Below are 27807 nucleotides of genomic sequence, written 5' to 3'. Positions count from 1 at the left end.
CGCTTGAGCTAAAACAGAATGAAACAAAGAGAGGATTGGTTGGAAAATATGACTTGCATTTGACTAGTTTATTCGATGCATCGAAAAAAATACATCGATATATCATAAATATTCACTGTATCCGATGTGTCGGATTGATTCGATGCATCGAATGGTAAATATCGATGTTTTTCGATACATCGATGTATATCGAGCATCCCTAATTTAAACCTCACTTAATTTAAGCCGTCAAATTTGGCGGCTTAAGAAAACTTAAAAAAGTGTGGTTTAAATGGGTTTAAATCGAGTTTGACATAAGGTGCAACGAAAATATTTACTTTAAGCGGGCCTTAATTTTAAGTTAGCCTTAATCTAGTCGGTGCAAACGGCCCTTAGATTCTTAGATATCTACAGTGCACGGAATCCGGCCACCAAATCGCACAACACTAGGTATGCGGCCATCGGCCATTTTGTTTCGTTTTTGTGACCATCAGTTCGATGAATTTTAAAGTTCCATACTTACAGAGGCAGAGGCGTTATCTGTGAAAAAAAAAATGAATTTATAATCAAATGTAAGTACACAATATTATATTTAGTTCATAATTACTCACTAATCCTATTAATTTTTCTCCCAATTTTGTTTCGACCCGTAAATACTACCGACAAAAAGTTATACCGTAACTGCGTTTGTCGGGTCAATGTTTTTGAAGATTTTGTAAACTACTTCTAGCACCGCAATACCTCTACCGCTAATATTTACATATCATTTTGTTATCTTTTCTGTGTGGGGCATATCCTTGCTATGGCCCACTATGTTGGCTGTTTTCCATTTGCTTTTATCAGGTATTAAAGGCTTTATGTGGCCTTTTCTATGTTGCTTTTATCATTTCTGATATTCCTGTACATTCTTTCATATTACAATGATACAAAATAATACATCTCTCATATAATCCCCCATAACTCTCTTGGTAGATTAGGTTCAGCAAACTTGGTCCTTACTTTTCAGACTTCTCTTTTGTTAACTGGATGGGTACCACTCCTGCTATCACTTGCACCGCAAATGTGGTTGTTCTTTATGACCTTAGGTAGTACCTTTAGTAGTGGTTTCCTTTGCACCCATATCACATGTATTTTTTTCTTTAATACCTCCTTTCAGACTGGGACCGCATATAGAACTGTATAGAATTTACTACTTCTAATTAAATCTTTCTTCTGTATGAACTAGGCCCCCCTATATTTGGCATTATCTTTGTTAAAGCAGTGATCTTACCTTAAGGTCATCAGTACATAATTCGCAAATATTTTACGGCTATCCCTATACTTATTAGTTTTCTCAGGTTTCGAAAAAAATGAATCCCCATTTAAACAGCATTGCAGCCGAAAATACGTACCCATCCCCTTAAGCTCTCTTGACAACACTCTGTATATGTTTTGTGAAACTGAATATGTCATTGAGTTAAACCACCAAATACCTCACCTCTTTTTTGGTGTAATTTCAATGCCTTAAGGTTGAACTTCATAAAGCCCTTCTTTATTTTTCCTTTCAGTATTGTTCAGATTCCTGTATCCATTTTCTATGATCCCCAATTTGCATTCTTCCACTATGATGGGTAGATCATCTGCAAAAGTGACAGTTTTCATCCCTGCCCCCAAACTTAAAACTCCAAGACTCCATTGTACAGCTGGTTCCTAAAAAACTGATACGTATCTTCGTAAGATTTGATCATTTTGAGCAGTGTATTTGATTGATTTGACGTTATATTATATTTAATATGACAGACAAATAAAATAAACAAACAAATTACAAACAACTGATTACATATACAGTATGTAAATCGTTCAGCTGGACATAGGGAATATACATTTAGAGAATTGTGGCAACTACGCTAAGTTGTGTTAGTTAAAGCTTCTGTTTGAGTACGAGTTTTTGGTGCAATAGAGCGGTTAGGGTTAGAACGAATAGAATGAGTGACTTTTGAAGCAAGGCTGTCCCTAAATAAATCAAAAATAAAGTTTATGATTAATGCGTTAATAATTCTGTACCATCCGTGAATAAGTGGATAAGTCAAATCTTAAATTTTTATTCTTCAAAACTAATAAAATGTTTAAAATGGCCATACCGAAAAATTGCATTTTTGAGTTATCGACTTATTCACAGATGGTACAGAATTTTACTGTAATTTTAAACATATTTTTTATTTAAAAACTAATTTCAAAACTAACCAGTTTTCTCATTCCCTTAGGCCAAAAATTTTGTCATATTTTGACGTTTATTTTTGTGTCAGTCAAAATGACTTGTGAATGAGCTCAGTTGCCACAGTATCTCAATATAATACAATGCATGTATTTATGTATCTAAATATATACAATGTATGTTCCGTATGTCCAGCTGAATGATTTATGTTATGTTAATTCATAAATTATATGTATGTATGTATGCTAATACATAAATTATAATAATTATTAATGTCTAAAAATTGATATTAGTTATTTTAAATTCTTGTAGTTTTTGCATCTTCAAAAGGATTCTCTTCTAATCCCTCCAAAAGCACACAATCTTCATGAGCGGTAGATATTTTTGGTCTTCCAGAACCTGCTTTCTTTCGAGGGTTTCTTGTTCTCTCCATCTTTTATTAATATTAAAAACTCTTGTTCTGCTTACGTTAAAATGGTCTTTACGGCTGATAGTGACCAACAATCGTCTAATTTCGTTACAATTCTTGCTTTTACTTATTTGCTAGCATGTGGAACCATTTTTTGAGGTTGAACAGAATAAGTTATCTGACAAATTTTAAGAAATGGCAGTGACAGTATGTAAATAATAAGTATTTATCCTTCAAAATACACTGCTCAATTTTCTACAAAATACGCTAAGAGTTGTATCAGTTTTTTTTGGAACCAGCTGTACATGATGTTCCACAGTATCAGTCCCAACACTGATCCCTGAGGAACTCCCTGAATTCCAACCATTTTTCACTGATTACTTTTATTTTTCTATTGTAAAGACTGGTATATTTTATACACACTTATGACAACTGAGTGACAGGGAAAGAAAAGTATTTCTTGTTCAGAGCAATGGTCAATAATTTCAAAATATCAATATGAAGAGAATTGTTCATGGTCTTCAGGTAATCGAAATAGTTGTCTGGCAATGTGAATTATTCCTATCCAATCGCAAATGTTTATTTATTTATTAACGGCATGCATTTTTTTAACAAAGCTACAGCTTAACAATAAATGTGTAAATATCAAACAGCTCTGAGTAGTAAACTGTAACAAATTTTAATACAGCTACCAAGGATAGACTAGGGTTGACATGTAAAAGGATCACTTATTATAAGATACATTTTACTTATTTTTTAAATAAACTAATTTTAGAGTAAAGAATATCCATTTGTCTTGGTAGGCTATTTTAACTCCGGAACAATCGTGGAGTCTGTTCATTTATACCAGCGATACTCAACCTTTTTCTTTTCTGGGCCACATAGTAGCCATTGCAACAGCTTGCGGGCCGCAATCAAGGTGAAGTAGTATACAGTGTGTTTCATTGGGAAACGGGAATACTTAAATGGTGAATAGAGGCAAATGAGGCGGTTCTAGACATACTGAATTTATTGCCCCACCAATTTTTATAACCGAGTTAAAGGGTGTTTTACCGATTTTGCCAATTTTTTCTGGACCCATAACTTTAGAACAGCCTTGTATATTTTTTGAGATTTGGTACACATATGTCACACTTAGAACCCAAACCACCCAACTACTAATCACAAGAAAAATCCAGGCCTGGATTAAACATAATTATAAATTCATTGTGACCTTGAAACAACATCCTGTGTATGGAAATTTTCAAAACCCGTTTGCACATTTAAAAAGAGCACAAAAAACTAATTTTAATGGTTTGCTTCTATTTTTTGTGCAGAAAATTTAATGACCTTAATTTTGAAATTATGTCAGAATTTTTAAAAACTCGAACTCTATACTCGAACTTTCAAAACAAATATTTAGATATAATTTCAAAATTAATGTCTTTAAATTGTCTGCGCAAAAAATTGAAGCGAGCAATTAAACTTAGTTTTTGTGCTCTTTTCAAATGTGCTAACGAATTTTGAAAATTCCAATATACAGGGTGTTGTTTCAAAGTCACAATTATTTAATTTTTTTTGTTAATCCGGACCTGAATTTTTCTTGCAATTACTAAATGAGTCGTTGCAATGTAGTAAATAAGTATTGATTTTGCCTGCTTTTAATTAGATTTCTTAAAAATTTCAATATAATAGGTAATTTCAAAATTAAAGTCATTGAATTCTCTGTCTCACGCACAAACACGCCTCAAACACGCCTCAAACACATTGACACACTATAAAATAATTTGAAAAACACGTGAAATTTAACAAATAATTTGATCGTTTACAGGGCCCTTTAGATAGCCTTCGGGCCGCATAAAAAACGCTAGACTGCATGAGGCCCGCGGGCCGCAGGTTGAGTATCACGGATTTATACCATAATTAGTGTGGTGAAATGGCACTGAAAAGATTTCCGACAGTCTGTTGCTTCTACAAGGAACTTTAAGATTAATAAAGGATAAAAATTGAAGACAATCTACAATAATTAATAACTTTGTGTAGGAAACATAAATTTAACAATGTCCTCCTTGACTCAAGTGTTGGTAAATTTAGACTATGGGCTATTCCACGAATATACGCCTGTCTTGGATTATCGCGACAACGAATATTTTAGTGTGCAACATATGAAGTTCGAAAATAAATGGCTCTAATAATTGTTCCAATAAACAACAATGTATTTTGCAATTTACTTTCGTTCTTCATAATTTGCACTGTAAAATATTCGTTGTCGCGATAATCCAAGACAGGAGTATGTTCGTGGAACAGGGTATATCTCTTGCACACTGATCATATTCCTCGCTCCGATATCCACTATTATAAGCTGGTATCCTCAAAAATTTATTTTGGACTCTTTCAATTCGTTTAATGTAACAGTTGTATGATGGGGACCATACAACTGATCCAAACTCTACAATGGGCCTAACAAGACCACAACAAAGTCTTTTAAAAGTGAATAAACACAGGTCTACAGATGTGCGTTGGATAAATCCCAGTACTTTGTTTGTTACTTGCCTGATATGGCTTGAGAAAGACAGTTTGGTATGTAACCAGATTCCCAGATCGGATACTTCATTTTTAGAGGCTAATGGCAATTTAAATACTCACGGACAAAAATATTGCATATGCATGTGCAATGAAATTTATTGTGCTGTGATCCTTAGCGAGTTCGCACACCAAAGCAATATCCCTACATTGCATAACATACATTCCAGAAAGATACGCACTGAGTGTCACATCTGGTTTTCGTTGCAGTCAAAACCAGATGCGACACTAAGTGTGTATCTTTTTGCGATGTTATGATATTGCATTGGTGTGAGAGCTCGCTTAGCCCCCCCGTATCACAGAAATAGGATTTCTTTTCCAAATGTGATGTTTTAAAGTATTGTATAAATGCTATAATCAGAGTTAAATCTGATCCTGGGCTTTATGCTGGCCAGTATAATTTTTAAATTGAATTTCATCAAGATAAGTCTTCACTATGCTAGCCACATGAAGATGTGCATTAACACCAATATGTCATCTCCAATATGGCTTTCATGGCAAAACATGATCTTAAATGTTTTCAATGTACATATTAGTTGGCATTCGTCTAACCACCTCCATGTGTTCTTTATCTTCTTTTAAAGCAATACCGCTCCGTAACACTATGCCACCACCACCAAAACTAAGTCTCTATATGAGGTTACAACTGACATACTGTTCGTCAACTCTTCTGTAGATGAAGTTTTGTAAATGTTGCTTTCAGACGATGAACGCTATGTAGATCGGGCAGTATCGTCGCCCCTGCTAGCGAAATTATTCCTATTCGATTTTTTTGCATAAACTTACTCAAAAAGAGTTCCTTATAACATATCCACAGGGTGCCGGGCGGTGCCGTGGTCGAAAAATTGTCCAAACAATTTTTTTTTTAACAAATTCATAAAAATAATTTTTTCATTTCGACCAATATTTTTTCAGATGATTTGGGTCATTCTGAGCAAAAAAGGTCTCTTGTCATTTTTCTCTAAAATTGATTGTTGTCGAGTTATATGCGATTAAAAATTTGAAAAATGCGAAAATGGCCATTTTCAAGCCTTAATAACTCGATTAAAAATTATTATGAAATTCAAAAAGTCACCAAATCAAGTTTCAAACCCCTTCTTCAAGGTCATGAAGAGATTTTTGTCATTATTTTATTACAAAGCTGCTATTTTTAATTATTAACAATTAGCGCTATAGCTACGGTGACCATATGTACTTATTTAAGTAGGACAGTACTTATTTTTAAATATTGTCCTAATGTACTTTAAAACCTTTCTAAGGACACGCGAATGTACTTATTTTTTTTAATGAATATTTTTATCTTTTACTACTTTTAAACAGATTTCTTTGTATACTGTTCCAGGTATTGCAGCTTTTGTGTCTTGATGGTTTCCAATATTTCCATTCTTTTGTTGACTCTTCTCATGACTTCGTTGTTTGTTACAGGCTCGAACCATGCTATCTTCAGGTACCTTCACCCTCAGTTAAAATGCTTCCAACTTTCTAGTAGTCGACGCGTTAATTGACCATGCTTCTATCCCATAAAGCAGAGTCGAGAAAATATAACACCTTGCCAGCCTAACCCTCAAGTCTTAATTATTTCAGTTCTCTTGAACAAACTACCTTTCTCATTTTATTGAAGTTGGTTCTTGCCTTCTCTATTAAAACTTTAATTTCTTTGGAGTAATCGTTTGTGTAATTAATTATTGTGCCAAGATAGTTGTAGTTTTCAACTTGTTCTAAAGTTTTACCTTTAATTGTCAGGATTTTATCATTATTTTGGGTTTTTGATATCCTCATAAATTTAGTTTTCTTGATGTTTACTGATAATCCATTTTGTTCTCCATACTCAACTATCTTGTTCATTAGCTTTTGGAGGTCTTGGAGGTTGTCCGCTATTATGATAGTGTCGTCTGCATATCTAATGTTGTTAATTGGCGTTCTATTTAGGTACCTTTATTCCTGCTGTTTCTCCCTCAAGAACTTTTTTCATAATTTCTTCAGAGTATGCATTTAATAGTAGTAGTGACAATACACACCCCTGTCGCACTCCTCTTTTAATTTCGAACTCTTCTGATGTGTGTTCGTTAATGCTTATGTGTGCCTGCTGTTTATAATATAGATTTGTTATAATTCAAAGGTCATTGTGTATTGTAATTGTTTTGCTTTGAGGACGTCCATTAGCTCTTTGTGGCGGACTTTATCGAAAGCCTTGTTGTAATCTATGAAACAGACGTACATATCCTGGTTCACATCCAAGCATCTCTGGATTAGTAGTGTAAATCCAAAGTGGGTTTCTTTAATATCCATATCGTGTTTGGTAAATGCGTTTATGAATGATCCTTAAAAACATTTTAAGTGTGTGAGACATCAGTCTTATGGTGCGGTGGTCGTACACAAAACTTCATTGCACAAGTGAAACATTTTTACACAAAATGTGTAACCTACCTAGAAAACTGGAGTACAAATTTTCATGAATTTAAACTATTCAAAAGCATAGATCTAAAGCGGACTCCACACTCTAGGCGAAGTTACTTCGTCAAAGTTGACCGAAGTCCGAAGTACCCTCTCTACACACTCGTTCTACTTCGCGGGGAAGTGCGATACCGACAAAGAGCGGTGCGATACCGACAAAAATCCCTTTGACTAGACCGACAGAGAATGGAAGTAGAACGATGTGAGGCAAAGTTACACAAGGTGGCCGTCTACACTCTCGTACTTGTTGAACCTCGATCAACTTCGGCGAGAGTGTGGAGCTCGCATTAGAAGTGAAATAACATGGAACGATGTTTGTTATTCTCTCGAAGATTTTAAATTGTATATCAAGGCAACCATGTTAAACGAAGATCAACTCTTTGGCGAACTGGGAATTTTGAAAGACGTGGCTAAAAGTGAAAAAATTGCTGAGTGGAACAGAGAAAAAGAATAGTCAGAATCGATGGCTTAAAGGTTTTAAGTGTGTAGATCAATTCAAACTGAAAAACTTACAAATATTATGCGAATTTATTTTTTGTCTTCCAGGTACTAGTGCAGCTATCGAGCATTTATTTTCTGTAATAAATAATTATTATTGGACGTCGAAAAAGTCACAAATGTCCATATCCACTCTCAAGGCAGCGATGCTGGTGTACGCAAATTTTGATGAGACTTGTATGAAATGTTTCATTTACTTCAGTCGAAGCCTGACCTTCTTAAATTCATTTTTAATTCAGAAAAATATGAATGATGCAAAAAACCGGAAGAAGATGAGGTTATTCCAGGTCCCTCATCTAAAAACTCTTAATTACAGGCTTGTAACTTTTTCAAAGTTAATGTAATGTGTTATGTTTAGTTTAATTGATATAATTTTTTATGTTTAGCTACATAGTTTATTTATTTTTAATGCCAGATAGTTGTATTTGTCCAATAACAAGATACATTTTGTGTTTTTAATACATTTTTGTTTTTTGTACTTTTTTTTCTTTAAAAAGATATGGTCACCGTAGCTATAGCCCAACTGTATCGTCGCCCCCTTTAGCGAAACTATTTCGATTAGATTTTTTTGTACAAACTTATTTAAAAAGAGGTCCTTTTAACACATCAACAGGGTGCCGGGCGGTGTCGTGGTCGAAAAATTGTTTAAACAATTTTTTGAAAACAAATTCACAAAAATAATTTTTTTATTGCGAACGATTTTTTTTAGATAATTTGGATTATTCTGAGCAAAAAAGGTCTCTTGTGATTTTTCTCTAAAATTGATTGTTGTCGAGTTATATGGCCATTTTCGCATTTTTCAAATTTTAAATCGCGTATAACTCGACAACAATCAATTTTAGAGAAAAATTACAAGATACCTTTTTTGCTCAGAATGTCCCAAATTATCTTAAAAAAATTTGTTCGAAGTGAAAAAATTATTTTTGTGAATTTGTTTAAACAATTCTTTGACCACGGCACCGCCCGGCACCCTGTAAGAAAAGAAACCTCTTAAAAAGAACCTCTTTAAGTAAGTTTGTGCAAAAAAATCAAATCGGAATAATTTCACTAACTGGGGCGACGATACATCCTGGACTATAGCGCTAATTGTTAATAATTAAAAATAACAGCTTTGTAATAAAATAATGACAAAAATCTCTTTAGGACCTTGAAGAAGGGGTTTGAAACTTGATTTGGTTACGTTTTGAATTTTATAGTAATAATTTTATCGAGTTATTAAGCCAAGAAAATGGCCATTTTCGCAGTTTTCAAATTTTTAATCGCATATAACTCGACAAAAATCAATTTTAGAGCAATTACAAGAGCTCTTTTTTGATCAGAATGATCCAAATTATCTAAAAAATTGATCGAAATGAAAAAATTATTTTCGTGAATTTGTTTTAAAAAAAATTGTTTAAACAATTTTTCGACCACGGCACCGTCCGGAACCCTGTGGATATATGTTATAAGGACCTCTTTTTCAGTAAGTTTGTGCAAAAAAAAATTGAATCGGAATAATTTCGCTAGTGGGTGCGACGATACTGCCCGGTCTAATGCCAGATGTAACTTCATGCAGTGTTAATTTTGGTGGCGGCAGTATAGTGCTATAGAGTGGCATTTCTTGGAAATGAGATACCGAACTTGTGGCGGCGATTGGGTGAATGACAGATGACAGGTGACAAGTATATTAAAAATAAGATAAGTACATTAATCATAAAGAAGATGTCATTTGTTTGTAATTATCGTTCCATAACAATTCTTTCTGCCATTCCTAAGAGTTTCGAAGTCCTGGTAACTGATTTCTTGACGGATAATGGTTTTCTGCCGGGCCGTTCTATTTTGACCTAACCTTCTTTACACAGATCATATTAAAATGCTTTCATGGACCGTTTACAGGTGGATTCCATTTATACTGATCTGTCCTAAGCGTTCGATAAGGTAGATCATTGCCTTTTATTGCATACATTGGAATATTTTGGTGTGAGTGGTAAACTTCTTTGCTGCTTGAAAACTTACTTTCGGGACAGGTCTTTATGTGTCAAACTGAATGGTTTCACTTCTAATGAGTATTTTCCTCTCTCGGGAGTGCCTCAGGGGTCCCACTTGGGACCTTTATTGTTTGCAGTTTTTATTGACGATCTATTAAATCATTGACTGACTGCGAAGTGTTGGCATATGCCAATGACATAGAGTTGTTTTGTTCTGTTCGGGATTACTCTGATTGTGCTGGCTGCAAAAATCTCTTGACTTATTTGCGAATTGGTGTGATAATAACAGAATAATCATTAATCGTGACAAGTGTCAGGTTATCCAGTTTGATCGATTAGTGGAAATGGTAGATTTTGATTACAATTTGGATGGTTTTTTCATTGAGAGAGTCACTATAGTTTGTTTTTTAACCAAGAGGAGTTATTCAAAGGGCCTAGCCGGGTAAGATGATGAAAAGTGCCCCCAACTCGATTCGAATTCCATATAGGTCACCGTTTAGCATATATAGTGAAACTAACTTTCTGAAATTTTTAGCCCCCTAGGTGGTCATGTGATCCACCTAGAGCCTAATTAGGCTTTTTAAGTTTTTATTTTTTATCTCAGCCGCATCGAGAACTAGCGAAAAACTTTAAATAAAAAAGTTGTAAGCTATAAAAAGTTCTGTCCGAAATTTTTTTTTTATTTTTGGCGGGAAATTTCAATTTTAGAACGATTTTAAAATTTTAAATGAGTTTAAAAAAATAACTAAGACATTCGTTTTCACGAAAAAAATATATAACGTGTATTTTTGCATAATATTTCACCCTGAATTTTTTCAAATTTTTAAAATTGGTGAAACGCACCTTTAAAAATAAAAAACCGCATTTTTTCGTTTTTTTTTTCGTTTTTTGATACAATTTTATACATATTTTTCAAAAAAAGTAATACCGTCACTAGAATAGGTAAAAAACTGAAACATAATTGGGGTTTGCTTAATAAAAATATTTTATAATCCCATCCATTTTCAATATACAGGGCGTTGAAGAAAACAAAATTTTACACATTTTTTACGATTTTGCCGAAACTACTGGCAACATTGTAATAAAATTTGGCGGGTTTTAAGAGGTAGTTATTGTGCATGTTTTGACATTCAATTAAGAATTTTATATTTATCATTGGCGCGTATACGGGTAATAGTCTGAACTTTTTAAAGAAAAAAGATAGTACGCCACTGACATATTTCAAATTAACAATCCTTTTTGATTTCCTCGTTTAATTTGTGACAAAAAATCTATCTTTCTATTTTTTCATACGACGCGCCATTTTTATTCAAAAAATAAAACATCTTAACCCTTACAAAGTATTCGAACTTCTATTAGTAGTTTCTACATCTACATAAATACGTAAACTCGTACGTCCATTATAAAAACTAATTCGAATACTTTGGAAGCGTTAAGATATTTTATTTTTTGCAGCAAAACGGCGCCTCGTATGAAAAAATGATAAGATAGTTTTTTTATCGCAAATTGAATGAGGAATTTAAAAATGATTGTTAATTTGAAATATGTCAGTGGCGTACTATCTTTTTTTCTTTGAAAAGTTCAGACCATTACCCCTAAGCGCGCTAATGATGAATATCAAATCCGTAATTGTATGTCAAAACATGCACAATAACTACCTCTTAAAACCCGCCAAGTGTTATTACAGTGTTGCCAGTAGTTTCGGCAAAATCGTAAAAAATGTGTAAAATTTTGTTTTCTTCAACGCCCCGTATCTTGAAAATGGATGGTGTTACAAACAATTTTTATTAAGCAAACCCCAATTCTTTTACCCTTTTACCTCAAATTTTTTACCTGCTCCAGTGACGGTGTTACCTTTTTGGAAAAATATGTATAAAACTGTATCAAAAAACGAAAAAAAACCGAAAAAATGCGGTTTTTTATTTTTGAAGGTGCGTTTCACCAATTTTAAAAATTTGAAAAAATTCAGGGTGAAATATTATGCAAAAATACACGTTATATATTTTTTTGGTGAAAACGAATGTCTTAGTTATTTTTTTATACTCATTAAAAATTTTAAAATCGCTCTAAAATTTAAATTTCCCGCCAAAAATTAAAAAAAAAAATTTTTGGCACAGGATTTTTTAAATTTTACAAATTTTTTATTTAAAGTTTTTCGCTAGTTCTCGATGCGGCTAAGATAAAAAATAAAAACATAAAACGCCTAATTAGGCTCTAGGTGGGTCACATGACCACCTAGGGGGCTAAAAATTTCAGAAAGTTAGTTTCACTATATATTCTAAACGGTGACCTATATGGAATTCGAATCGAGTTGGGGGCACTTTTCACCATCTTACCCGGTTAGGCCCTTTACTGCGCCGTAATACTTGTTTCTAATTGGTCCAACCGCAGGCAAGTTTACTCCACTGTTATTAAATTTTGATACTAATGACATTTATGAAATTTTGGCACTTCTGTCATTTTATAGGTTAATTAAGTATATCGGCGATTTTTTGTGTTTTCTGCATTATTTCTTTAATTTTTAGATTTTTAGTCTTCTTTTATATAAAAACAGTTGTTTTTAGAACTCTTTAGCGATGTGTTAGTATAATATAATATGTATGGATTATCATCGAAAGCTGATATGATCAACGAAAAAAGAAGATGAATTTGGTGACTTTACTAGTAACTTTCTTGGGTGTGAATCTGTCTTTTTAGTTTACTCCTCTTGGTTAAAAAATCAACTATAGCGTCTAGGATCTTTGTGTCATTTTTCAGAGAGACTTATGCTTTAATTTGCATATTGATTTTATTTGTAGTAAGGCTCTTAGGCAGCTAGGGTTTATTAAGAGGCATACAAGGGATTTTCATAACATTTCTTCGCTGAGAATTTTATACTGCTCTCTGGTCCGATCTCAACTGGAAAATTCCACTATAATCTGGTCTCCCTTTGTCCAATCCTCTGTTCAAAAGTTGGAGAGAGTGCAAAGACGGTTCTTTATTAAAGAAAAGTACCACTACCAATGAAGATGTACTAGTAGTTATTGTTCACATAATTAACCTATTGTTAAGTCAGAGGACTGAAGTGCAGGCAACAATAGATACAATTAAAGCGTCTAAAATCTAATGAGGCGAAAGTTGAAACTTTAGAAAAGAAACTTGAAGGGTTACAAGAAAAAATTGAAACCATGTGTGGAAATGGAAGTGAAGAGATAAGAAATCAAAGTGTATCTATTATCAAAGATGAGCAAGATATGTTCCTGGAATTAGAAGATAGAAGTAGTCGATCTAAAAATATACTAATCTATAATGATTGGACTGGAATATGGTTCGGCTGTATTTTCGTTTTGCAACGAAATTGAAAATGGTTATTCATTTTTTATTTACATTTACTCTGTGTGGAGTATGAAGGGAACCAGTCTCGTTGGAACTTTACCGCGCTGAGCAGATGTGATGTGAATTGTAAATTGTAGAATTCCCTCATCTTCCTTAGTCTCAGCATCCGTATGGCTTGCAAATTGTAGAAGCCTCGGAGGTGTAACCAGAGAAGGTTCCCATTGTTTTCATTCTGGTGGGATATGTTATATGCCATTAGAGTGAAAACTTAGTCTTTTGCTAGCAGTTGCCGCTAGGGCATCTATGCCATTTCGTTCGTTGCAATTCGGGACTGCACGCTGGGGTTTGTTTTGGTTGGATCAGGGAGAGCAGCATATGTGCCTCCTGATGAGAGACTAATAAGTTTCGAAACCGGTAGAGGTGCTTGCAGCACTCTCTGATTGGACTGGAATATGGTTCGGCTGTATTTTCGTTTTGCAACGAAATTGAAAATGGTTATTCATTTTTTATTCACTGGAAGTGTGTGATATCGTTTTATCAGAAATTCAACATCGATTCAGTTTTAGTGAACATCTTGTGATTGCTCAACTTTTTTATGCTGAAAGGTTTATAGACTACAGGAAAAAATTTCCCGAAGATACACTAAAGTTAGTCAAAGTCAACTATCCACTTATAAACTATTTCAAACTGAAAACCGAACTTGAAGTGATGTATGATCGTGAAGATTTTGATAAAAACAGCGGGATTATTTCAATTCTACAGTTATTCATAAATAACAATTTATGTGATACCTTTTCTGAATGTGTAAAATTATTGAACGTTTTATCTACTTTGCCGATGACTACAGTGGAAAGTGAACGTTGCTTTTCTACGTTAAAACGCATCAAGACGTTTTTAAGAAATACTATGGGAGAGGACAGGTTGTGTGCTTTAGCTATGTTAACTATGGAGAAATCTTTAATTCGAACGATCACAAATTTCAACGAGCAAGTGATCGATCATTTCGCAAAATCTAAGGCCAGAAGAATCGATTTACTTTTTAAATCCGCATAAAAATGTAAGTTTTTATTTATTTTAGGTTTTGAGTTTAAGTAGTTTGTTGATATTCTGGCTGTTATAATTATATATTATATCATACTATTTATCTGATTTATTTGACAATTAGTAATGACGACTTGTTCCTTTTACCCATTTCATATTTGCTTGTCAAATAAAGATCCGCTTAAATTTAAACAACATATTGCAAAATAAGTTATAAGAAACCAATACAGATGATGGAATAAGAAATTATTTAAAATGGGATTTGTAGGTCTTGTTTTTATAAAACCATCTTGAACCACCGGATATGACCTCCCCCTTCACTTACAGACCAGCCGCCACTGCTATTGACCATATGAAATAATAAAACCCCGTTAACGTTGTAGTTCCTTTTAGCTATCTTATTTTGAATATAATCAATAGCCTATTACATGACCTGTATGTATTAGATACCTCAAAACCGTTATACCTTGGAACATTTCCGAATTGATTTATGTGTTATCTTCTGTTTGTATTTGTACTGACCTATATGTTATCTTATTTTTTTTCTTTTTTGTAACTGTACTACTCATAGAATTATTTTTTCTCAAACCACTTTGTTATGTTATATTATGATAATTTAGAACTCTGTAACAGTTATACCTGAATAGGGCTTGCCTGTGAATAAATCAATTACTTAATTCTTTTTTGGCTCTCTTATATGCCTTCTTATGTTATTGGTTCCTGTGCCTTTGTGCTATTCGCCTGCGTCTTAAGCATTCCTCTCGCTTATTTTGGATTTGGTCATTCCACTAGTAGGGTACTCTATATGTAGTCTACAGTCGTGGCCTGGGTCTGTCTCTTAAGGAGGCGGAGGTCTCCCATCTTGTAAAACTCCTCCCACTTACCGAATTGTTCCTCAAAAGCCTTCTTTATTTCATCTGGGCTCCTATAGCAGCCTTGATCTTTTGCAAGGCTGCTCTATCTTTGTCCAATGTAATTAGAAGTTTGCCGTCCTTGCTACTCCTAAGAGAGCGGACTACTTCTGAGGCATCCGTACTCCTCACAGCTGTCTTAACAGATTTTAATATGTCTTTATAATCACCATCTCTTTTGGTGACTATCATACTGTAGGTTGGTCTTTCTCTTTTCTGGTCCATTGTGTGGATCAAAACGTCTATGTTTGTATATCAAAAAATGATCTCACACATCTTTCTAAGCTCTGACACGGATACGCTGCTTACATGGTGCAAAGCAACCTTCCCCACTGTTTCCGGGTGATCTTCTTTCACCCTACAGATCTTCTCCCATAGATCCACATTATGTCCGCTAATTTTAGCCTTAATGATTCGGTTTGTCACGGTTGAAGTTGTTTGTTATAAACCTTACTCGGCATCAGCGCATGCTTGGATTTCCTTCTCAGTAAGCCAATAGGGATTTCTAACTGGAGTCTGATCCCTTGAAAAATAAAATTGCGAATGAAAACATTTTTGAAATGTGATTTTTTTACATGAGAAAAAGTATTGTTTATAAAGACATATATTTTGTGCCATATTGATAAAAAAAACGATTGAAGGATGTATGTACTTACATTACTACAATCGAGGCGTATTTTGTACACCACAGGAAACAACAAATAATTTACTGGTAATTTATGATCTTCTCAGAACTCCGATTATAAAGATTGTAAAGCACGTTCCAGTGATAGATTTGATAAACAAGGTCAAAAATTAAAATTTTAAATATATTTACAGTGGAATTCTTAAATCTGGCATACAAAATACGCCAGCGCGTGTAGATAAAAGTTAAATATAGTAAATAACGCTAATTTTTTATTCTACTGGTGGGGAACATACAACTCAAAGAAAGTATTTCAGAATCTAAAACTTTCCTATTTAATATTGGCTTGATATATAGTCAGAAAGTGAAATACACTACTCCAAGAAATAAAAACACAACCTTCATCATCATCATCAGAGCTTTTCATTCCAGGTGGAATGTTTGCCGCTCTTGCCACTCCGCATTCCACTTGTATGTTGTCAAAGTTTGTTGTATGACTTGGCTTTCGTTACAATTTTCTTCCACTCATCTCGATATCTGCATAGTTCCCTCCAGTTTCTCACTTCCAGAATTTTGATATCTCATGACCTGGTGCTCCCATCTCTCTCTGGGTCTTCCCCTTGGTCTTTCAGTTGCTGGTTTCCATCTGGTGATCTTCTTAATCAGTAGGTCGTTTTTCATTCTCTCTATGTGTCCCAGCCATCTCAGCCTTTGTGCTTTAATAAATCTAACTATATCTTCTCCCTTCATTATGTCTCTTAGTTCATGGTTCATTCTTCTTCTCATTTCTCCATTGTCCATTCTTATCAGGCCCATAATCCGTCTGAGGATTTTCCTTCTGAATATTCTCAATTTTTCTTCATCTTTTTCTGTGAGGCACATTGTCTCAGCTGCGTACGTAACTACTGGTCTGATTGCAACTCTGTATATTTTCATTTTTGTATTTCTGGATAAGTTCTTGTCCTTCATAAGCCTATGATATCTCCAGTATTTTTTTTTTGCCTGCTAGTATTCGTTCCTTTACTTCTTCACTTCTCTTGTTTTGGCCATTCACTATTACTCCCAAATATTTAAATTGTTGGACTCTTTCAAAAGTGTAGTTTTCTATTTTGATTTCCGTCGTCCTGTTATCTTCTCTTCTAGAGCAGAGTAGATATTTTGTTTTTCCTTCGTTAATTTCTAGACCTCTTTTCCGTGCTTCTTTTGCCAGGATTGTTACTGCTTCTTTTAAACTTTCCTTGTCTCTTCCCATAAGAACTAAATCATCTGCATATACAACTATTTGTGTTGAGGAGTGGGCTATAGTTCCTTTAATTTTGCTGGCCTTGACTGTGCCTTTTACTGCTATGTTGAATAATGTGGTTGACAGGGAATCACCTTGTCGCACTCCTGTTTCTATTGCAATTGATTTTGTGCTACCTTCTTCTGTTGTTACTTTAGCTCTAGCTCCATCCATGGTAATTTTTGTTAATCTGATTAATTTTGCTGGTATATCTTGATTTTTCATTTCAATAAATAATTATTTCTTCCAATACAGTCAAAGGCTTGTCTGAAGTCTACGAAGAGTCTGAAGTCACCTAATTAAAAGAATTATAGACCAGAACATCCCACTCCCTGTAAATATTCTCTTATTCTGTCACTGAATAAAAAGAAAATTTTTGACTGTTTGGTATCTTTCTTGTCGGATAGTAAAATATTATTGTAATTAGTTATAGGTATTTGTAAAATATGTTTAAAAAAATATTTAAAAAATAAAAAAAAATAAAAAAAATAAAAAATAAAATAAATAAAAACATGAAAAAAAATAAAGAAAAAAATCACTAAGAGGATTTAAACCTCCGCGGGGTTGAACCGGGTTGACATCCTATCGTAGTGACAAAAAAAAAGTCTACGAAGAGGATGTGGACTTCTTTGTTGTGTTCATGGCATTTTTCAATTGTTTGTGTAACTACGTGGATCGCATCTGTAGTGGATCTGCCTTCTCTGAATCCTTGCCCCAATTTTTTTCTCTGTGAATTGAGTGAGTTTTTGTTTTATGAGGGCTGTTAGAATTTTATATGTTGTACTCGGTAGAGATATTGCTCTATTGGGACTGTGCAAGTTCGGCAAAGCGACCCCTATTTCGACGCTCTGTACTTTTATTCGCACTTTTAATTATATTGGCCAATTATATTAGTCCTGGTTACTGGATAATTGTCAAGGCCATAGTCCAAAAAAATAATAAGAAGAAAAAACAAGATGCAGGTTATGTTATGCAAACGAAAACAATTGTATGTAGTAAATAAAATTAGTTATTAAAATGCAGTACTGCAAGCAAAATACAATTAATTAAATTTACCTTTATATAATAATTGCATATCATATCTATATTGTGGAGCAATATATAATTTTTCTGCTTCAATGACAGAAGGTATGAAATATACGTCAATTTGACAATTTCAATTGACAATATGAATTATTTAAGATAGTTGCAATATTTCTCCGCGACTCGCGCACGGTCGTTTCTCGTTTCCCTTCCAAGTACTTGCACACCGCGAATAGTTGTTACAGTTTGTTACTTCTCCTTTCTTAAATATTGGTATAATTCTGCCTTCTTTCCAATCCTCGGGCATTTCTTCTGCTTCCCATATTCTATTAGGTTATAGATGCTTGTTAATAACTTTTCCCCTCCGTTTTTAATTAGCTCATTGGGAATTTCATCTGTAGTCCAGGAACCGAAGCTTTTCACCCCGCAATTTTTACAGAATGGATCGATTTGCTTGAAAATTTGAGAATAAGTAGTGGATAGTCCAAGGATCAAAATCTATATGATGCCGAAAGGCGCTTTTATTATGGGGGTGGTTGCCACCCCATCTCGGGGGTGGACATTTTTTATTATATTTTGACAGCAAAAGTTGATAAAAACATTCATTCTAAGCAAAAAATGTTGTATACATTTTTTTGATAAAACTAATAGTTTTCGATTTATTCGCTATCGAAAGTGTTAGTTTTGTATGGAAAAAATCAATGTTCTTTTATAGTATACTCATTTACTATTCACTCAATTTTTGTCGTAGAAAAAAATTTTTTACACGAAGTTATTAAGAATTAAATAACCTACAATATCATTTTTAAACATTTCTTCTTATCTTTGAAGCTAATCTTTCTATTCTGAAGAAAATGGCATTTTTTATAAAACTAAAAAAATTCTTTATTCGCTTTTAACTTCAGTTTTTTAAAAACTAATCATTTTAAGCCAGCCAAACTTCTAGAATCTATTAATACTACACAAATAAAGAAGAATGAATAAGGCCAATGCCTAAAAACACCGCTAACTTGCATTATTATGCTTACAATTGGATTTCTCCTTTTTTTTTTCTCAAAAAAATATGTTGATTTTTTAACCGTAACTTTTTTATTTTGTATCTTAGAAAGTTTGATATAAAAGAATTTTGTAGGTTTTTATAAGATCTATAAGCCTATTAATATTAGATATTATTAAAATGCTTAGTCACAAAAAGAGGTGACTTTGAAAGGGTTGGTAAAGGTGGTTTTTACATGCTATTACAAGATTTAATTGTCAATAGCTCACTTAATTTTTGTCATAGAAAACTTTTTTTCATACCAAATTCTTGGGAAGTAAATTAGATACAATTTAATATTTAAACATTTTTTCACATCTCTGATGCTAATCTTTCTATTCAGAAGAAAAGGCCATTTTTTCGAAACTACAAAAATTCGTTAATCGCTGTTAACTTCATTTTTTTTTTAAAACGAATCATTCTAAGTCGGTCAAACTTCTCGAACTTATTAATAATACATAAATAAATAAGACCAAATAAGGTCAATGACTAGTTTTAATTAGGGTGGTGATTACGGGGTTGCTTCCGACAACTTTTGCGCTGAAAAAAATAGGGACTTAAATTCTTTTCATTATAAGTCACTTAATTTTTGAGCTAGAGACTTCTTTTTTATTTCTAGAGATAGATATCTTTAAATTCTTTAAATTAGTTTTATTCTCGAAAAATGCATATTTTTCCCGTCTTTTGACTTTGAAACTACAATATTTAACATTTGACAAAGGAGAGCTAACATATAATAAAGTATATCTTGATTACTGTTGGTCTTAAAGAAAATTAAAAAGACGGTTTTATTTATTTTTTAAATAGTACATTTTTATTAAGTAAGGTTGTTTTGATAAAACGAAAACTTTTGGAGTTATTAGCAGAAAACTGATTAAAAACATTGATTTTTCGATATAATACTAACACTTTCGATAGCAAATAAATCGAAAACTATTAATTTTATTAAAAAAATGTATAGAACATGTTTTGCTTAGAATGAACGTTTTTACCAACTTTTGCGGTCAAAATATAATTAAAAATTTCCACCCTCAACAGGGGGTGGCAACCACCCCCATGGTAAAAGCGCCTTTCGGCATCATATAGATTTTGATCCTTGGACTATCCACTACTTATTTTCAAATTTTCAAGCAAATCGATCCATTCTGTAAAAATTGCGAGGTTTTGTCCTATTTCAAGCTTCATTACTTGGACTACTGGGCCAGGTGTTCTTTTCTGTTTCATTGTGATACCACCTTAAAAATGGGTAATTTTTAATGTCTCGAATTTCTTAATTCTATGTTAACATTTAGTCAGATCGTGTTTACAGTAATCTTTATTTTTTAATATTATTTTGAAATGTAGATCTTGATTTACTTAATTCTATTTTTTTAGGAGAGCAGAAGCGGTGCCATCACAAGAGTCTGAAGACATATAAATGGATTTTTGGATATTAAGGAGAGCTTACCTCATGACTGCAAACACGTCATGGAGTTGGATTTTCAACCTACCACAACAGGTTTTCTGCAAAAGATGCAATTTTAAGTTTGGTCTTTATAAGGCAACAGGATTAAAAAGCAGAAATAGCCTTTTGTGTTTAGAAAAAAAAGAGACATTAGCAAATAGTATTCAAAATCTTGATCTACTGTGTAAATGTAGTAATGTAGTCGGTTTGCTAAACTCAGACAACTGGCTAGTGATTTTAGTAGGTATTTTTTTGTTTTTTTGCCAAAATTGGCCAAATTACTAAGTATTTAGTGTTTATTAACTATTTAGTAATTATTTTTTTGCTAATTTTACCAAATTGGCAAAATTACTTGCTAAAATCATTAGTAGTGGAGTCACTGAAGGGTTTCATCTCCGATTTTGTTGAACCTCCATCGATTTTCATGGAAATTGGTGAGTAGTTAGAGGATACCTCAACGAATAAAGGTGACATGATGACAACTTGCGCTTTTACTCTGGGGGTGGATGCCGCACCTTCTAGGGGGTAAAAATTATTTTATTAAAAATAATACCATAAATCGATAGAGGGACAAATTCTAAGCAAAATTGGTTATATAAAGTTATTAATATTAATCAATACTTTTTGAGTTATTAAGAGGATCGGTACGTTTTTTCGGCTGCAATGCTATTCAAATGGGGATTCATTTTTTTCGAATTCTGAGAAAACTAATAAGTATTTAAAAAAAAAATTAAACGCAGAATGAAAGATTACGTTATTAGCGAGGGCCGAAAGTCCCTGAGAACTTCTATATTGTTTATTTTAATAAGTTACAGGGGTGAAAAACTAAGAGAAAATTTAGTGTTATTTTAATTTCAAATGTCTCATTCAAAATAAACTTTTTATTTATTCTAAGGGACTTTCGGCCCTCGGTAATAATTTAGTCTTTCATTCTGCGTTTAGATTTTTCAAAAATATTTATTGGTTTTTTCAGGATTCGAAAAAAATGAACAGATGTCCGTGGTAATATTTTCCAAATCTATCTTTGTCATACAACGCACTTAGTCGAATAGAATATTGTCAGTCAGACACTGACAATCAGTGACAATTTTAAATAATTATTTGACATGAATCGGGAATATTTTTAGTTGTTCATTAAATCATATTGATATATAGTGTATTTGATAAATAATTGATTTAAGAGGTGAACTTTATAAAAAGTTATTTATTGTGTATTATTTATGGAAGATACAAGCAGAGAATACATTAAGATATATTCTGTGAAGATGTACAAAATTGTAAGCGTTCCATAGTAACAATATATTATTAAAAAATCACTTTAACACTTTTGCTCTTTTCTCGATTGAGTATTAGTTTTTGTTGTAGGTACATATTATTACAATCACTGAATACATAGCTAGTGAAAAAATTATCACATTTATTAACTGAATTAATAATTTGCAATTATACAAAAAATAACAGTTATCCAAGAACATTCAAAAGCCATCTCTTTAAGCTAGTTATGACATTGACAAGTAGAATGACATTCTAGTAATATGTACAGCTGGTTCCAAAAAAAACTGATACGACTCTTAAAGCGAATTTTGTAGAAAATTGAGCAGTGTACTTTCTTCTTCTTCGTCTTTTTGTTTTTGGTCTCGCTGCAAGGAAATTACCAGCACGATTTATAGGCGATCTTGATGTAGTTTGGCTCTAAGCCATATCAAAATCGCTGACTATGTTCTTGTAAAAAGCTTTTGATGAGGTGTGAGTTATTGAATATGAGTTTAATTATGTTTATTTATTATATTTTCAAGGATAAATACTTATTATTTACATACTGTCACTGTCACTGCCAAATCTTAAAATTTGTCAGATAACTTCAACTTCAAAAATTGCTGTTTGTTTGTTTTTTTTTATGATCTGTCTGTCATAATAAATATAATATAATGTCAGACCAATTATACACTGCTCAACATGATCAAATCTTACTAATGCCCGGTTGCACCAACAGATCTTAGGCTTAAGTCGAGAATATCATAAGAATTAATATAATATAATTATAATATATTACAATACGAATACCATAATATAATAATAGATATAATTGATAATAAGATAAGAATCTAAAATTATGGTGCAACGTAAGTGATACTCAAGGAGGCCCTATCTATAAGTAGAGCTTAGCTAAGCTGCAGCTTAAGATCTGTTGGTGCAACCAGGCATAAGAGTCGTATCAGTTTTTTTAGGAACCAGCTGTACATATCGATACCAGTGTGAATTTTACTACACGTAATTTGCCATGTAAAGACAGAAAAGGTAGGGATAGCCGTAAAATATTTGCGAATTATGTACCCATAGCCTTAAAGATCAAAGATTTTATTTTTCGTAAAAAGATGCATGTTTTAAAGCTAGCTGTTTTTAACTCATAACTCAAAAACAATGAGCCTTTACAAAAAACATAATTACCATTATTACCAATAAAAAAATGAATACACTCCTTACTTAGAACTAAACTAATGTTAATTCCAAGTGAGCTATGGGTAATTGACTGTATATTTTTTCGATGAGTATCTACTCATATCTAAGTATTCAAGCGTAAATAACGGGAAAACGATGCATTTTATAAAATATACCTGTTAACCTTTGTGTCTATACCCAGGTACATGGGTATCATTCATAATTGTTTTATCTAAATCATTGGCGATAGTAAAAATATTTTTATTCCAGCTTCTAGTTATTCCTAAAATTATTCAGAACGAAGAGATTTATAATAAAATCCAAAGAAAAAAATGCATATAATATATTAAAAATACCTGTTAAAGTTTTTATACCATTAAGTCCACACCTGTGGCACCCAGGTAACAATAATGTTTAGTAAATCATGAAGCTGTGTCTAGTTTTTTTTATAATAAAAGTGATATAGAAACATAAATAAAAATTACATTTCAAACATATTGTTTGCACTTACTTATTTTTACTGAGTGTTTGTTACATAGTGAACGATTACAAAGATTACATAATTTTGGTGTCTTTTTTAGCCGTTTTTTCGGTAAAGACATGCAAATGTAGCAATTTGAAACAATTTTGAAGGGTCCAGTGTAATCTTGGAGAGGTAATGACTGCTGTATTACTTGAATCTGAAGGTAGAGGTTTTCCTAACATGCACTCAATTCCTGACCTGGATGAATAATTTCGATATACATTTGGCAGTTCAGATCTAGCATAAATTGCAGGCATCACTAGTTGTTTCCCTAAGTCTTGTAGAAAAATTCTACGCTTACTAGTTTCAGTAGAACTCTGTGGATTTGTATTATAGGTTGCTAGGCAAGCTACTTCTAGGATATGGTAAGGTAAAAGGAAGCTACTGGCCAACGCAAAGTTCTGCGTTTAGTGGAATATTGAGAAACCATTTTGTCTACGCCTCCTTTAGTTTTATTATAGTACTGAATTATTTCAGGTTTATTTTTTGACCCACTTAAATTATCGTTGTCATTGTTGACAGCAAAATAAGGTTTTTCCTTTTGTGGAACATAATGAACAAGTGGTAACATGATTGCACTGAATCCATATAATGATGATTCAGGCTCACGCTCTGGCGAAGGCAGCATTTCTTGTAGATTATAAATATGGTTTGTTTCTTTTTGTTATCATTAGTTAGTACCCACTAATGATAAATTTCAAGACAACAGGAGACGGGCTAGTGGAAGAGTTGTGAAAAATTATCCATTTTTATGTTTCATCCAGAATTTTTGTATCTGTAACACAAATCTTTTACTACGCGTTCACCTTTAGTATTTTCACGTCCAGTTGAATTTTTTCCAGTATATATTTGTCTAGAAGTGGATACGAATTACCGTCAAGGGAATTATCGTCGAAACTATGAGCGAAGTGTACCGAAACAATGCCGGGTACCTGGGTAGCACGGGTATAGACTACCGTATCAGGTACTTGGGTATAGACATAACGGTTAAGCACTTGTCAAAGTACTTGGAAATATTTATCAAATGAGCTACAGAAGAAGTTAATTGCATCAAAATTAAGCAAGTTGTGATGAAAATAAGAGAACCCTTTCGAATTTTTTAGGAAAAAGTGAAAAATAAAAACGCTATTTCCAAAAAAATTAAAATTTATAGTTTTCCTTTCAAGAATTTCTTTGTATTTAGCATAAGTAATGATTTCAACAATTTTGACCGGTTTAGAATGCATATTTTTGAAAAAAGATCTAATTTAAAAAAATCAGAATTTTTAAAATAATCGTATTTTCATTTTTTTTTGATAATAACTCCAAAAATACTGAATGTATGTAAAAAATGATGTACACTCACCGGCACGAAAAACGGGCACCCCATAAAATGGGCAATTTTTGATGACTCGTATTTCCTAAACATGTCCGATTTAAGTGATTTTTTAATATGTTATAGGCTTGTTCTTTATCAATATAGCTGTAATAATATTGTTGCTAGACAGGTAAATTTTCATTATATACCGGGTGTACCAATCAAACTGTTTTTTTTTTCTAAAAGTTCGGAACACCCTGTGGAATATTCTAGCAATTATAAAATTCTCAAATTAAAACTCAACTATAGCCTCAGATTTTCTTTACGTTTTGCTTTTTGATTTATTCGCTTATGTGGGATGATAAAAAAGTTAGGTACTTTAACAACTAGCCATGTTCTTCATCAATACAGGGTGTTTCTAAATAAGTGCGACAAACTCTAAGGGGTAATTCTACATGAAAAAATAACGACCGTTTGTTTTGTAAATATATGTCCACAAATGCTTCGTTTCCGAGATACGGGTTATTGAATTTTTTCTTACAAACTGACGATTTATTTATTGCTCTAAAACCGGTAGAGATATGCAAATGAAATTTGGTATGTTTTAAGAGGCAGTTATTGCGCATTTTTTGGCGCACAATTAAAAATTTTATATTTACCATTGGCGTGCATACGGGTAACATGACTGGGTAGTATGACCCGTATGCACGCCAATGGTGAATGTAAAATTTTTAATTGTACGTCAAAAAATGCGTAATAACTAACTCTTAAAACTTACCAAATTTCATTTGCATACCTCAACCGGTTTTAGAGCAATAAATAAATCGTCAATTTGTACGAAAAAATTCAACATCCCTTATCTCGGAAACGAAGCATTTGCGTACATATGTTTATAAAACAAACGGTCATTATTTTTTCATGCAGAATTACCCCTTAAAGTTTGTCGCACTTATTTAGAAACACCCTGAATTGATGAAGTACAGGGCTAGTTGTTAAAGTACCTAACTTTTTTATCCCATATAAACGAATGAATCAAAAAGCAGAATGTTAAAAAAACCTGAGACTATAGTTGGGTTTTGATTTCAGAATTTTATAAATGCTAGAATATTCCACAGGGTGTTTCGAACTTTTAGAAAAAAACAGTTTGATTGGTACACCCGGTATACAATGAAGCAAATTGGTACACCCGGTCGAGCAAAAAATATCATAGCGATATTGTTAAAGAACAAGGCTATAACATATTAAAAAAATCACTTAAATCGGACAACAGGTTTAGGAAATACTAGCCATCAAAAATTACCCATTTTGTGGGGTGCCCGTTTTTCGTGCCGGTGAGTGTATAACCAAATGTTAAGTTTTTGTCTGTATCAAATATTTTACTTGTCTTACTATTTTTGTAGGGTAAAAAATAACCGAGATACAAACGTTTAAAGCTTAAATTTTGCTGTGAGTACCATGTAACCGGGGCAATTTAACCTTTTATTTTAAAAAAAGTAAGGGGTTTAAAAGATTTAATTCAACGTGGTTTAATAGCCCTTGGAATTGTCTTTCAAATGGTTTTCAGGTGAACCTGATATCTAAAAATTGACAGTTATATTTAAAAAAAAATCAACTTTTTTGGAAAAATTTTTAAAAGATACATTTTGAAAAATTTTTGGAGCATAAATTTTAATGCTATCAACTTGTTCAGAGGCTCATTCGATAGGTATTTCTAAGTACTTTGACAAATGTTTTATAAGTTTTTTATAAAATGCATTATTTTCCCATTATTCAAGCTTGAATACATAGATTTGGGTACTCACCGGAAAAATATACATTCAATTACATATAACTCACTTCCAGTTAGCACTAACAGGTCTTTCTAGTAAGGAGTTTATTTAATTTTTTGTAGCTTCACTTTTAGTAATCATAACTTTTTTGTTAAAACTTAAAGTTTTTGAGTTATTTATGAAAAATCTGTTAAAAACATTCGAGTTAAATTCTTTGATCTTTAATAACTCAAAAAGTTTCGATTTATTTTAATAACTTTATATAACAAATTTTTCTTAGAATTTGTCACTCTATCGAATTATGGGGTTATTTTTAATAAAATAATTTTCACTCTCGAGAAGGGTTGGTATCCACCTCCAGGGTAAAAGCGCAAGTTGGCATCATGTCATCTTTGTTCCTTGAGATATCCTCTAACCACTCACCAATTTTCATGCAAATCGTAATAGCTCATATTCACCTTCAGTGACTGCACTATAGCCAGTTGTATCTGAGTTTAGCGAACCGACTACCCCCCCCCCCTCTAAGTATGTACTCTTGATATTAAATGTTGTGTTACTTTGTATTATTTTTTATATCCATTTCCAAGTTTATCAAGTTTTGTTCAAACGATCGAGGAGCGGATATCTTGCCAAGTTTTTTTAAATATTACAGAGCACAGATTCAAAAGGTGCCGGTGGTGTATGGCGTCTATGCACAGTATTATAGTCCGTGAATGAAAGTATTCTAAATAATGAAATAACAAATTTTATATTATTAGAAACGTGAGAAAATTATCAAGAAAGAGGATAGAATAGAATAGAATATAATAGAAAAAAGCTTTATTCTCAGGATTCATGTTACACACAAATATAAATTGTCAATAGAGAGAATGGTGTCAATTACGATTTATAATGGTTGCTGTAAAAACCTACACTTAACATAAAAGTAATATTAACGATAGAAACGTCTCCAATTCAAAATTAGGTGTATGATTATCCATCATACGCTGTTATAAGTATATTGTAATATGAAGACCGTTTGTTGAGCACACATATGATG

General features: G+C 32.7%; 1 long non-coding RNA gene across 1 annotated transcript; it reads left to right on the top strand.

Moving 5' to 3' along the window:
* The first annotated feature begins 143 nt into the window (after positions 1-143).
* Positions 144-27329, top strand: LOC126891393 (uncharacterized). Its single transcript, XR_007700499.1, has 2 exons — positions 144-551; positions 20671-27329. It is a non-coding gene; the product is annotated as an uncharacterized LOC126891393 (long non-coding RNA).
* The last annotated feature ends 478 nt before the right edge of the window (positions 27330-27807 follow it).

Source organism: Diabrotica virgifera, chromosome 9 (genome assembly GCF_917563875.1).
Source record: "Diabrotica virgifera virgifera chromosome 9, PGI_DIABVI_V3a".
NCBI lineage: Eukaryota > Metazoa > Arthropoda > Insecta > Coleoptera > Chrysomelidae > Diabrotica > Diabrotica virgifera.
This window is presented reverse-complemented; position numbering and strand designations above follow the sequence as displayed.